This window comes from Lissotriton helveticus, chromosome 5_1 (genome assembly GCF_964261635.1).
Source record: "Lissotriton helveticus chromosome 5_1, aLisHel1.1, whole genome shotgun sequence".
NCBI classification, from domain to species: Eukaryota; Metazoa; Chordata; class Amphibia; order Caudata; family Salamandridae; genus Lissotriton; species Lissotriton helveticus.
In genome coordinates, this window is record NC_136065.1 from 872,664,061 (window position 1) to 872,679,098 (window position 15,038).

A 15,038-nucleotide genomic window follows, 5' to 3' on the forward strand; every position below is an offset into this window, starting at 1 on the left:
AAGAAGGCTGAAGCTGACCCTTCATTGTTTAGCAACTACCGGCCTATTTCCCTCCTCCCTAAACCGGCAAAAACTCTTGAGAAGGCTGTTCAGGAGCAACTGACTGGTTATTTAGAATCTAAACAATTGTGGCATGACTCTCAGTCAGGTTTTAGACCAGGCTTCAGCACTGAGACGGCTCTGCTTGAGGTATCTGAGTCCATCCGAGAGGACGTGGATGCAGGCGAGTAGGCCATGCTGGTTCTCCTCGACCTATCCGTGGCTTTCGATACTGTATCGCATGACATACTACTGGACCGCCTGCGCAATATTGGAATTGGGGGAACTGTATGGGCCTGGGTCAGATCCTTTCTAACGGATAGATCCCAGCAGGTCTTTCTTCGCCCTTTTATTTCTGAGGAAAAACCGTTGCTTTGCGGTGTCCCGCAGGGCTCCGCACTCAGCCCTTTGTTCTTTAATATATATCTTACCCCGTTGGCAAAAGTGGTTGAATCCTGGGGGGTCAGAGTGATCTCTTATGCTGATGACACTCAGCTTGTTTTTTCTTTCAGAGATCACTCTGACGGCAGTTTAACCAATTTCCATCACTGCCTTACTAACATCTCCTCCTGGATGACTTCTAATAAACTTAAACTTAATACGGACAAGACGGAAGTCCTGTTTTTTAATCAGAAGTCCCCATTAGCTACCACATTATGGCTGCCCTCGGAGTTAAATCCTCCTCCAATCCCGGTCCAAGCAGCTAGTAATTTGGGTTTTCAATTTGACAATACTCTATCGTGCAAAACCCAAAATAATAAAGTCACCGCAACCTGCTTCGGCAAACTTCGCATGATCAGAATTTTTTTTCCTTAACTGCCTCTTGACTCACGCAGGACCGTCATACATGCATTAATCACCACGCATCTTGACTATTCAAATAGTCTGTATGTCGGTGCTCCTGCTTACCTGATCAATCGACTGCAGATTGTGCAGAATGCGGCTGCTAGGCTGATTGGTAACATTCCTTACCGTCATTCGATCACTCCATACCTGAGGAAGCTGCACTGGCTGCCAGTGACTCGGCGGATTCAATTTAAAGCACTGGTCATTGCATTCAGAGCCCTTAAAGGCCTTGGTCCTGCCTATTTGAGAAATAGGCTTAAACCTGTCCACTCACAAGAGCTCTCAGATCTAATAACCTCTGCCTCCTTTTCACTCCGCGTTTTCGCCGGTCCAGAATGGGGGGCAGAGCATTTGCAGTAGGGACCGTGAAACTCTGGAACAGTCTTCCATTAGATCTTAGGCTCTCTCCATCAGAGTCACTGTTCCGGAGTAAATTGAAAACCTGGCTGTTTTCTAGTCTCTAGTTGCTATCGTCCCTCTCTAGCCGGTTGTCTGCAGCGCCGGGACACCCCCTTGGGGGGTAGCCGTGCGCTTTATAAGCTTAAAAAATAAATAAATAAATATGTCCTGCTTTGTTATCTCTATTTTTAAGACCACCTTTTTTCTGGTCTTAGAAACTTGCCGCTAACGGGACTATGTGGCTGTTTTTTTTACATTTTGCTGGGCACGGCTCTCGTTGTAAATATCGCGAAGTGGGGTTAGTGGAGGTTTTTGCACTGGGACACCTACCTTGCATCTCATAATTGTTGTCTATCGCTAACTGTGGTGGCGATAGGAAAAATGGACAATATCACCAGTAAACTGTTGCTAAGGCAACTTTTACATACGGCGATTAAAAAAAAGTTGCCACAGCTAAAAAAAACTGTAGCTACGGCGGCATTAACTCCTTGTACATATGCCCCCAGTGCCTTAAAATGTATCCTTTCCTGGACCGGGAGCCAATGAAGGCTTTGGATGGACTGAGAAACCAATGTAAATATTGGAATTTTCAAAAGCAGCCTGATAGCTGCATTTTGAAAACTGATATTTTTCTAATAAAGGTTGCTGAAAGTCTAAATATAAGGTATTACAATAGTCATTTTTTATGAATACCAATGTCACAATTACAGTCTTTTGAAGAGCTGACTAAATGAAAAGAACTATTTTTTTAAAAGATTCTGAGTAGGAAAACACTGGAAAAAGTAATTTGATTAATCTGACCTTAGAAAGATGATTCAATATGAAAAAAACCTCCCAGATTTCTTTCCATTTGCACTGGGGAAGGAAGTGGACCTAAATGTGATGGCCAGCAAGTAGAATACCAAAAGGTGGTGTCATTCCCAAAGAGTAATACCCCAGTTTTGTCTGAGATTAGTTTCAGGTAATTTTTCTCCATCCAGCTTATAATATGAGCCATACATTTCCTAAAATCTTTGGCCACTTCCTCAACTTTAGATGTTATTGACACCACAATTTGTATTTCCTCTTCGTACGAAATGACTACAAAGCCATAACTATGACTAAGGTTGGCCAAAGGGGTGATATATATGTTAAACAGGGCCAGGCGGAGTGAGTACCCCTGTGGCACCCCACATGGAAGGGAGAAAGGATCTGAGACAAACTCACCCAGAGCAACTACCTGCTCTATAACCCACAAGAAAGAGCTGAGAAGGGCAAGTGCTGTATCTCTGAACCTGATGGTTTCCTGTCGGCTAATAAGAAGTAAGTGTTTGACTGTATCTAAGGCGGTGGAAAGATTGATAAGAATCAACACCGATTTCCCTCCCTTGTCAACCACCATTCTTATTTCTTATGAAGCCGCCACTATGGCTGACTCCGTGCAATGGTTTCACCTGAAGCCATGTTGAGAAGAATCCAGAAGATGACTATTGTCTAAATAGGTAAAAATCGCCCCCTTAATTGATTTTCAAGTATCTTTGCTGGTAGAGGGAGGCACAATATGGTTAGGCAACTTTTAACATCCTGAGAGTCACGGGATGCTTATTTAATCAACAGGAGTACATATGCTTTTCTCCAGGCTGCTGGAAACTGACCTTCAATCCTGATGTTATTCAGTAGATCCCTGAGAGATACTGATACTATTTCTAAGACCTCATGTAAAATAGGGGAAGGACAAGGGTTTGTAGGGGTTTCTGACTTCATGGGGCAGATAACTTTGGTGAGGTTAGTGAGGACTTTCCCAAAAATTCTTGGGGCATATTACCAACGATTAGCGATATTTATTGCTAAAGAGGGCTCAGCAACGAATTGTTTAACGCTAAGCATCCCCGGAAATTATCGCAGAGATAACTTGCTATTAGCAAGGTTTATCTCAGAAGTGATAAAAATCCTCGCGCTAACTGCCAAATGAGAGATTATCGCTGGAAAACCAACATAATCTCTCAAAGTTTGGGGTTAACTTGATGATAGGGGCTCACAAACTTAGCCATGATATCCACCTTCCATAGGATATCATGGCTAAGTCAGGAAAATACCAGGTGTAAAAAAAGCAGCGCTAACCGCGGTTAGCGCTGCTTTTTTTATCACTAACAGGGTTAGCGAAATCCTTGATAATAGGAGAAATGTCGCTTAACAACATTTCTCCTATTATTTTTCTCTGGAACGCCCCCTTTGCATCTCATTAGAGATGCAAGGGGAAGCGTAGAGAACATGCGAATTTGCGTGTTAGCACCTTGTTGCTGATAGGGAGATCATTTTATCTCCGCTTTCTTGGCTTTTAAAGCCATAAAAGCGGAGATAAATCCCTTGATAATTTGCCCCTAGTCCCTTACCCCTATTAGCATCCTGCTTTCCTATAGATGAAAAGACAGGCCTAAAATTCTTCAGAGCATGGGCATTCTGATATGTGGTGAAAGCCTGGAAGATCTGAGTCACTTTGTCCTGAAAACATACAGCCAGTTTGTTGCAGAAGGACTGGTCAGGACTAAAAGTATTAGTGTTGCTTAACTTCATTAAACATAACATAAGTATTTGTAAAGTGCAGGTTCACCTGTAGGTGTATTGGCTCTGAATAACAGATGTTTATTGTTACCCAACGGTACTCATTTTATCAACCTCAGTTGAATGAAATGCTGCATGGGCCTGTTGGGATTTGAACCTGTGACCATGAGGTGGAACACGGGCCCTTGCAGTGGACACTTTAGTCCACTGAGCCACCAGACACAGCTAAAGAGTAAAGAGATTATAGATTTGAGTTAAAAAAGCTCCCTTGGCCACTTCCTCAACTTTAGATGTTGTTGACACCACAATTTGTGTGTCATCTTCGTAGGAAATTACTACAAAGCCATACCATGACTAAGGTTGGCCAATTGGGTGATATATATGTTAAAGAGGGCCAGGCTGAGTAAGTACCCCTGTGGCACCCCACATGGAAGGGAGAAAGGATATGAGACAAACGCACCCAGAGCAACTACCTGCTCTATATCCCACAACAAAGAGCTGAGAAGGGCAAGTGCTGTATCTCTGAAGCTGATGGTTTCCTGTCGGCTAATAAGAAGTAAGTGTTTGACTGTATCTAAGGCGGTGGAAAGATTGATAAGAATCAACACTGATTTCCCTCCCTTGTCAACCACCATTCTTATTTCTTATGAAGCCGCCACTATGGCTGACTCTGTGCAATGGTTTCACCTGAAGCCATGTTGAGAAGAATCCAGAAGATGACTATTGTCTAAATAGGTAAAATTCCCCCCCTTAATTGATTTTCCAGTATCTTTGCTGGTAGAGGGAGGCACAATATGGTTAGGCAACTTTCAACATCCTGAGAGTCATGGGATGCTTATTTAATCAACAGGAGTATATATGCTTTTCTCCAGGCTGCTGGAAACTGACCTTCAATCATGATGTTATTCAGTAGATCCCTGAGAGATACTGATACTATTTCTAAGACCTCATGTAAAATAGGGGAAGGACAAGGATTTGTAGGGGTTTCTGACTTGATGGGGTGGATAACGTTGGTGAGGTTAGTGAGGACTTTCCCAAAAATTCTTGTCCCTTACCCCTATTAGCATCTTGCTTTCCTATAGATGAAAAGACATGCCTAAAATTCTTCAGAGTATGGGCATTCTGACGTGGTGAAAGCCTGGAAGATCTGAGTCACTTTGTCCTGAAAACATTCAGCCAGTTTGTTGCAGAAGGACTGGTCAGGACTAAAAGTACTAGTGTTGCTTAGCTTCACTAAACATAACATAATTATTTGTAAAGTGCAGGTTCACCCGTATGTGTCTTGGCTCTGAATAACAGATGTTTATTGTTACCCAATGGTACTCATTTTATCAACCTCAGTTGAATGAAATGCTGAGTGGGCCTGTTGGGATTTGAACCTGTGACCATGAGGTGGAACATGAGACCTTGCAGTGGACACATTAGTCCACTGAGCCACCAGACACAGCTAAATAGTAAAGAGATGATAGATTTGAGTTAAAAAAGCTCCCTTGTGGAGTCTTTTGCCACACTGATTTTCTCACTAAAATATTTAGATTCTGTGGAAAAAATTAGATTCTTATCTTCATTAAGGAGAAGTTAGTATTTGATTTTTTCTTCCTGACAATACTCCTTCCTCCATCTACGTTCATAAAGTCAGCACTTCTGTTTAAACTCTTTAATCTCTTGGGAGTACTAAGGGACTGAGGGGCATATTAGCAAGGGCGATATCGCTGCTTTAGCGGGACTTTTTCCCACTAAAGCGGCGATATTTTTTTCACCCTATTAGCAAGCTGTCGCTAACAGCAGTTAGCGACAGCTTTAGGCGATAGCTACAGGTTTGGGGCCTGCTTTGCATGTCAGCGATATTTATTGCTAATGACATGCAAAGTGGGTGTACCCAACCTATTAGCGATTGAAAGCAGTCGCTAACACAACTATCGCCTATTAGCAAGGCAGGCGAAGCAACAACAAAAATTGCGCTAAGCGCGATTATCGCCAGAACCTAACGTCTGCTCAGACCATGACTTAACCTGTATATCCAATGGGAGGTGGATATTCAGGTTAAGTCCCCATTAGCGTCAATGCCTGAATATCGCTGGATTTCCAGCGATATTCATGCATTGAGCCGCTATTGCCGGATATTTTATCGCATTAGAGATAAACGTTGCTAATAGCATGTCATCTCAGCGATAATATCCGGTGGTAGGCAGCGATAAAAAAAAGAAAATTGCGATAAATATAGCTATTTGTCGATAATATGCCCCTTTAAGGTCTTTCCCTGTGCTTTGTTCCTGTTTTCACTGGAGCCAATGAGGAGATTTCTGATCTATCCAGTTTACATAATTGGTAGCATCAGCTTCAATATTGCCGCCAAATATAGGTTTGGACCTGAGAAAGATATTGTTTAATTCCTTGGGGTCAATATTCCTCCAAGGACAAAATTTGCATGTAGTAACAGCAGTGGAATTTGAAAAAATATTTGTGGGGGTTTTAAGTGAAAGACAAATTGCCTTATGGTCTGTCCATGCCAAAGGCAAAACCTTTGTCAAAATCAAAGCAGGAGTATTGGTCAAAACACCAGCCAGAGTTTGATTTGCCTGATGAGTGGGTACTGTTAGAAATGGAATTTCTGGTTGGCTAAGGCTTGCGCCAAAGCCAGGCAGAAATCACCACTCTAGTCAGGGCAAGGGAGTTACACGCCAAATATAACCCCAGCTCATCCCCTTGGTAGATTGGCACAAGCAGTTAGGCCTATGTCGGAGGCCATGTGTAAATCATTTGCGCACGCTCACTGCAACAACATCCTAGGCACCTCACAAAAGGAACTCCACACAAGGTTATATCAAAAAAAGCCTCTGTATTCTCATAACACATTAGAATAGTACTCACATAATATACATGGTGGCACCTGGCATAGGTCACATCTACAAGGGATTATATACACCTGACAGGGCCCACTGGACCACTGTCGGAACCATCAAAAAGCGAAATTAGTAAAAGTAAGACATATCATAAACGTACAACCAGTAATCATTGGTAACCACTGTACTCAGCATCCGTCTGTTACATAAACTTCATAATGCACAGTATCACATTAGTCTAAACACATTAGACCCTAACCCCCTAAGCCTAACTCACATTAGGGGCATAAATCACAGTGGAGGATAACCTCCCAAGCATAAGCCATATAATGCAAATAACCTCATACATAAAACACATCTAGAGGCATAAATCAGGGTGCATAAATCATACTATATAAATTAAATTTCCTAGCACCACATAAATCATATTAGGGCTTGGTGTCTTATAAACCTAACAGTCACCCTGGCCATCTCAAAAGGGGCTCAAATGCCCTATGTTCAAAAGTCAGGGCGCACTGCCAATGCAGCATAAGTCAGGGGTGCACAATTGCGCAGACCTAAACTTTGCAGCTGCTCACTACAGCAGTGGCAGCTGGGAATATCAAATGAGGGCCTAAACTGAGCAGCTGGCACTAAGTGCTGCGCAGCTGTGAATACTGGTGAGGGCCTGGCACCACTGTGCCCGTCTGTTCCCCTCAGGGACTCCATACACAAAACTGCGCCAAAATGTTGCAGCTGCCTGCGCTGGTGCAGCGCAGCTGTGAAACCATAATGGGCCCTGGCACAACTGTGCCCTATGGGCCTCGCTGGGGCTCTCCAAACAACTATGGCCCCATCGTTGCAGCTGCCATCTGCGAACGGGGCAGCTGGGGTAAATAAACTGAGGGGGCCCTGGCACATCTGTGCCCTCGGGCCCCACTAGGCTTTTCAATAATATTGGCCCCCACATTGTAGCGGCACGCTGCCATGTGGGACAGCTCAGGTAATAGGCACGGGCCTGAACCGGCACCAACAAGGCGCCCCTAGAGCCCCCTCTCGTAGGAGCAGCCCGCTTCCTCTCGGGGTGCGCTCAGAACTAGGAAGCCCTCGCAAAGGGCCATGCGGCAGCTCCACTCACCGGGGTGTTGTCTGCAATCTCCTCTCTCGTCGGGGAGGCTTTATCTCCTCTTCACTCGGTCCCTCTCTTTGGGTCTGGGACTTCTCCAAGGTGGCTGGGGCAGGCACCGGCAATGTGCCTCGGGCCCCCCTCGCCGTAATCACCAAATGCAGCAGGATGCGGGGCTCTCCCTTATGCAGGGGAGCCCCTGCATTAGGGAGAGCCCCGGTCTCTTCCTGGCTGCCACTTCTTCCTTCCGGCCGCAGCTTCCGCTTGATGCCCCGCCCACAGTCAGGCACAGCAGCGGCCTGACTTCCGGCCTGCTGCTCGTCCTGTGCTCTCCATACCACTGGAGTCAAGCTATCCTGGCTGATGAGGGTTGAAAGCCCGAAACCGGTCCTAGGATGCTTGTTTCCAGTCCAGGGAGGACCTGGCTTGGCAGTCCGGGCTGGACTGTACACATTGGGTGCAGGGTCAAGACTGATTTGCATATGGCTGGGTCCAAACTGGAATGGCATGGTGTGCAAACAAAACCAATGGATTTAGGCCCAGATCTCTGTACTGGGGTGAATATGTGACATTGTTCTGCATTCTGTCCACCAGTTGTTCTTTTTGCATTCGTCTGGGTGGCCGTGGGTCTTCTGTACTTGGCAAAGTACGGGTAGGCACCAGCCATTTCAAAAGGTGCCAGAGGCGGGGTGGCGCCCGTTTATTTAAATACACAGAACCAAGCAACATGCGGGTGGGAACCCGCCATTAAGGTCAATAAGGGGGTAAGCACCCGCATCCAGGGCACAATGGGGGAAGGGGGAATCCCTACACTGGGGATTCCCTCTCAGCAGTGATGTGCAGCCCAGCGCTGCACGGCTCCAGCACTCGCCTTCAGGATAAAAATCAAAAGCTCTCACAGGGCGCAAGAGGCAAGAGGCAAGAGTCCTGTTTTAAAGGAAGATAAGCGAAAGGGTCCCAAAAAGTCCTTAAGGCATCAAGGGGGCAATGCTGGGCCCAGGAAGGCAAGCCCTCATGGCAGCCCCCCCGGGCCCCAGCTGCAGCTCATCCCAGCAGGAACAGCACACCGAGACTAAACATTTTCATGGTGTCACAGCCCCTATATTTATACTAACGTTTCCCATTGTGTCACAGCACAGGGCTTGGAGATGCCAGTCAGAACTGGTTTAGGGGGGCTTTGGAGCACTTTTATTTTTGCCCAGCTCCTCTCCCCTTTGTCAGGTGGGGGCTCAGTGATCAGACACACCACAGGGGGGCGGATCCAGCATTGTACTAGGGAAGCACCATCCTATTCAGAGTCAGGGGATCTCTCCTCCTACCACTCTCAGCTCAGGTGTCCCAGTCAGCCTAGGACTGACTCATCCTGCCTCTCCTGGAGCCACCCACGCTCCTCAGCTCCTGTCACTCACAAGCCAGACATGCAATTCACAACAGGCAGGCAGACACATAGCACACAGAAATGCCAACTTCTTAAAAGTGACATTTCTAAAATAACCACAATCACAATAAATCTGTGCACACCATTGCCCAGCATTTATTCACACAATTTCAGACATACCAGCCTTGACCATACTGCTCCTCTCATAACAGGAATTAACACTCACACACACTGATCAGGGAATCCCCAAAGCATTCCTATGGGAGGGCAGGCCAACCTTACAAATGTAACACAGAGAGCGCACACGCTTTACACTGGGCCACAGTGCTAAAGTGCGCAAAGGCCAAAAAACACCAATATCACATCACAGAAAAGGTAAAAAGTTTAGGGGTGAACCTGCCAAAAAGGGCCAAGTCCAACAGGTACATTTACAATCTGTATAAGATCGAAACAACAGAGACTGTCTACAAGGTGTTCATTGTTGCTGTTTTTACATAACTCTAGATGGAAATTTAAATCATCCTATATAGTGAAATTTGTAAACTCCATGCATGCTTCAGTAAAATCATGCAGAGTTTGAAAACATTTATCTCTTGGTCCAGGTGAGCAGTATGCCAGGATTTAGTTAAAAAGATTAGTATAGTTATGTTTAAACTTAAATATGAGGGCTTCACAGTCAAGCTGGGTGATTGGTTTAAAAGTATCCTTAACATTTTTGCAAAACATAATCACAATTCCACCACCTCTTTTAGTCTGACGATTGTCTCTTTCAATATTAAAGCCTATGGACAGCAATTTTAAGATCTAGATCCGACATGGCATCTGCCCTGGTTTCTTTAATGAATATAATATCTAATGCATGCTGGTCCACAACGTCTGCAAATGCATTTCTGTTCTTTATAATGAACTAGTGTTCAAAAGCACGCAGGAGATTGGGTTCTGTAGCCCCTTCCTTCCTTTCAGTATTTGAAACAGTAAAGGTCTGCGGCATGTTGTGAGTAAGAAGGTATGTGTTGCTTGGGACCAGGCCAAACTTGCAGCCCGGACAACAGTAGTGGGCTGGGTTGGAATTAGGATCATGTATAGCACAAGACTCAGTCTTACCATCGTTGCAAAATCCCAGAAGTGCTTCTCTAGAGCAGGAGCGGGTGAGAAAGTGGCCATGGGTCCTGAAGCACGGTGCAGTCCAGCTGCGGACGGACGCAGACGGGCTTCCCTTTGTTGTGCCGTCGGTGCTCCTGCTGAGTGCGCCCACTGTGCTAATGCACTGCCCGATGCTTAAAAGGGCTGGCATCAAGGGGGTGTGGCTGGGCTCCGAGGTGCAGAGACCTGCTTGGGGAGAGAAAACCAGGGGTGGAGAACAAAAGAGGCCAAACTGGGGTCCAGCAACCCCCTTCCCAAAAAGCAGGCTCCCCTGCCTTAGGGAAATACTGGCAACTTGAAACTTAACTAACACAAAAGGGTGAAATGCAGAAATCATGAAAACATTAAAAAGGTTGTATAATCTTGATATATCGCGCACAATACTGCGGAGCCAGGCAACTCGGAAATGGCTTCTTGGATGCATACAATGTAATTAACACGCACCTGAGTCTGAAGCAAAATATTATATCCTATGAATGAGTTCCCATCGACTGAGGGGGTACGTCAGGGCTGTATCCTGGCTCCCTTCCTGTTTCTAGTCTATACAAATGGCCTGGAAAGTTTTTTGTTGAGAAAGTGTCTAGATTTTCCTAAAGTAAATGACAAATATTTACCTATGTTATCTTATGCTGATGACACTGTGTTAATGACCCTAACTGCTAATAGCATGCAAACTTGCTTGAGTGCATTTAACAACCTAATGCAGGATTTAGGCCCACATGCATCAAGCATTTTTGTAGTCGCAAACGGTGCGATTCCTTAAAATTGGCCGTTTGCGAATGCAAAAGTGCTTTTTGGGATGCATGGAGCAATTTTAGAATTCGTAACATTTTTGCGAGTTCTAAAATTGCGGGTGCTTTTAAGAAGTCGCAGATGTGCGATTTCTTAAAAGCAATGCATCATTACTTTTAAAAGTGTAAATTCGCAATTAGGGTGCCAAATTTACCGAGTGGTTGAACCACTCGGTAAATTTGGAAAAAGTGTTTAAAATGCTGAAAATGTTTTTTTTTCAACATTCATGTTTCACACACACATGTCCTTAGGACATGTGTGTGTGAAACATGATGCGAAAAATAAATTTCAGGGGTGCATGGGGGGGGTCCTTTGGACCCCCCCTGCACCCATGAAATTTTCAAAGTGCCACTCGCAATTTACTAATGCCTTCCCATTGACTCCTATGGGCCTTTTGGCCCATAGGAATCAATGGGAATTGCGAAAATTAACTTAAGAATTCGGTATTCATTTGGGATTCGGTAAAAATTGCGATTTTTACTGAATCACAAATGAATACGGAAAATAATGATGCATAGCATTTTTCACTTCTTAATTTGCGATTCCTTATTTTTCGCAAATTAGGAAGTGCAAAATGTCACAATGATGCATGTGGGCCTTAGATCTTAGGGTTAATTTCTCAAAGTCATTTGCTTTGGTTTGTGGTCCAAAGGGGTCAAAAACCCGTAGCTTTACGGTAGAAAGTCAAACCATTGAAAAAGTTGAAAACTTTAATTACTTAGGAAATCTGTTTAACAAAACTTTGAGCTGGGACCCATTAATACCTGCTCGTGTTCAAACGACAACACGATCCATAGAAGCCCTTTTTCGTTTCTCAAGTAAACTTGGTCAAAAACCGATTGCCGAAATGATGTCCCTATATAAAGCTAAATGCCTGCCTGTCGCAATATATGGGTCGGGGGTGTGGGGGTCACATGGATCTACAAAGATTCAAGTCATGGAAAACAAGTTCTTAAAGCGCCTTTTATCAATTCCAACTGGCTCTTCTAACATCTTTTGCCACCCTGAGATGGGCATAGAATTTGTGAATGACACTATCCATGTTTCACCTCTGCTCCTATGGGGAAAAATTTGGCAGTCAGAAGATTTGCAGCTTACAAAAGAAAGACTGTATTAAACTTGATTGTGCGATGCAAATCCCATGGTTGTCTTATGTGAGGGAAACCCTCCATAAGATCGGCATAGGTCACATTTATTTAAATCCAGAAACTATTCAGAAGGACACAAAGATGGAAATAAAGGGTGCTTATCGTGCTACCTTGGGTATGTTAAAAGACAATGTTGAAATGGTATATTACAAGGGCAATTTGCGGCATCAGTTTTACCTATCGTTTACTGTGCATACGCAATGGCGTTTCTACTTAACAAGATTCCGATTAAATACATTGCACTTTTTATTCGCTTTTCTAAAGCAAGGGGGATGGTGTGAGAGATTATCACCATGCCCATGTGATAACAAAACACCACAATGTACGATGCATCTTGTTCTTTTTTGTTCCTTGTATAAAGACCCAAGAAATCGATTTATTAAACCTGTCCTACTGAATATTAGACTGTGTAATTATAAAGAAGGATATGAATTTCTGATGTCGCTATCCACTGCAGCCGTATGTAGTGCTATGATAAGCTTTATTAGACTGGCACTTAACATTAGAAAAGGTTATTGAGTAGTCTCTGTGGAAAAACCATCTGATAGTAGATGCTAATATGTTAGGTTGTTTTTAGCCATAGCAATACAGCCTTCGATCTTTTTACAGCACAAGCACCTTTTGGTCTTTTATTAAGATTATTTGAACTTAAATCTCAAAGTTAAATGTTAAGAAAATTATATGTAAATTAACTGGAAATTTGTGATTGTAGTTCAGATATTTTAAATGTATTGATGTCTTTTCAATTCATGTATACTTTTATGATTCAGTCAATGAATCGAAATAAAGTTTTTATGATGATGATGATGATGATGAATGAGTTTGCCATTTAGTAACTCAAGAATGAACATAGACTCTCTGTGCAATTGGTGAAAGGAGTATAAGAAACAGTTATGTGACATCAAAGCAACCGTCTTTAGAAAGGAGATAAACATTGCAATAAATGCTATCCAGAAAACTATTTTTCATCTGTATTCTGCTCTAGATATCCTTAGTACCATAGAGAATAATGAAAAATTCTGATTCGTCTTTGAAGAAAATTTAAACAGGCCAAGCTTTCTCTCTGCACCACAAACTAAATCTTCACCCAAAAGATTTTCCTCTGAATTCCACAAGCAAAAATCACCTGATAAATAATTGATGTTAAGCATTTCCCATATTTGTCAGATGTTATCGAAGGGAAAAATTGCGAAAGACATAAGCGGGCTCTTCTCTCACTTCTGACAAAATGCTATTCGATATAAAGGGGTAGTCCTAGGTGTACTAAAAAGTGGACAGATCACTTCTCTGCTCTAAAAGCAGATGGCCACCCAAATATCCACACAGTATTATTCTCCTAGTGAATATATTTGAAAGCTGTGCCTCTGAACAACTAAAACCTACATTGATGAAAACAAGGTCCTCAACGATCTCTTAATGAGGATTTAGACTAGAATGCAGTGCAGAGATTGTGATAGTATTACACATAGTAGATGACTTGCTTCCCATTTTAAGTAAAGGTTGATAATACCTTATCATTCTTCATGGCCTGTCTTCAATATTCATCATGGTAAGCCACATCGCCCTCCTGAAACTCTTAGAAGAAAGGAGGATCAGTGGCATGGTTATGATATGGTTTAAGTCCTATGAAGTCAACCACTCACAACACATGAATCTGTTGAATTCTCAATCCAACCCTTTGGCCCTCTGCTAGACCTGGCATCCTTGATGTGGTTTCCCCTTACTTTTTTGCCTTCTGACCTCTTGTTTTGCTGACTTTAGTATTTTGGGCACTTTACCAGTGCTGACCAGGGCTAAAGTGTATGTGCTCTTTTCTTAAAACAGTGTAACATTGGCCTATCCACAATGGGCATATTTAGTTTCCTCATAAGTCCCTGGTAGAGTGTTCAACCTGTGCCCAATTGCCATATATTAAATGCTACTTGTGGGCCTGAAGCACTGATTGTGTCACCCACTTCAGTATCCCTTTAATCATGTCTCAGGCCTGCCACTAAAGAGTCTATGGGAGCAGTTTTAAACTGCCATGTCGACCCGGCAAGATAACTCTCTTGCCAGGCCCAGACCTTCCTTTTGAATACATATAGGTGACCCCGAAGATAGGCCCTGAACAGGGACCAAGGGCAGAGTGAGTTGTATTTAAAAAGTTGAACATGCAATTTTAAGTTTTACATGTCCAGGTAATTAAATACTCTTACATTAGTTCTTCCCTACTGCAAGGACTATCTCTCCCATAGGCTGACATTGGGATTACTTTATTGTCATTTCTAATAAGGAACAGATAGATGTTAGAAATGGGGTTTCTGGTTGGCTAGCGTATGTACCCAAGCCAGGCAGAACCCACCACTCTAATCAGGGTAAGGGAGTTACACACCCAAGATAACCCCTGCTCACCCCCTTGGTAGCTTGGCAGATTAGTCAGGCTTATCCCAGAGGTAATGTGTAAAGCGTTTGTGCAACACTCACACTGGTGACACACTAGGCACACCACAAAAAGAGACTCCACACAAGACATACAAATTCATAAAAACACATTAGACCACAATCATATAAATCACTGTTCCACTAGGCACTTGTCATGACATAACCTAGATCATATATAATTTCACATTAGGGCAGTTGTCATAACCTCTTCAAGTTAGTGCAACAAGTAAATGCTTGTAGATTGCACCCATTAGAAATATCATTGCTGCACATCATGAAAGACATCCTCACATAAGGCATGCAGATATCAGCATCATCATATTAGTGCAAGTCCTACCTCCTGGTAGTGAATGCACAGAAGTCACCAATACAAGGTAAAGGGC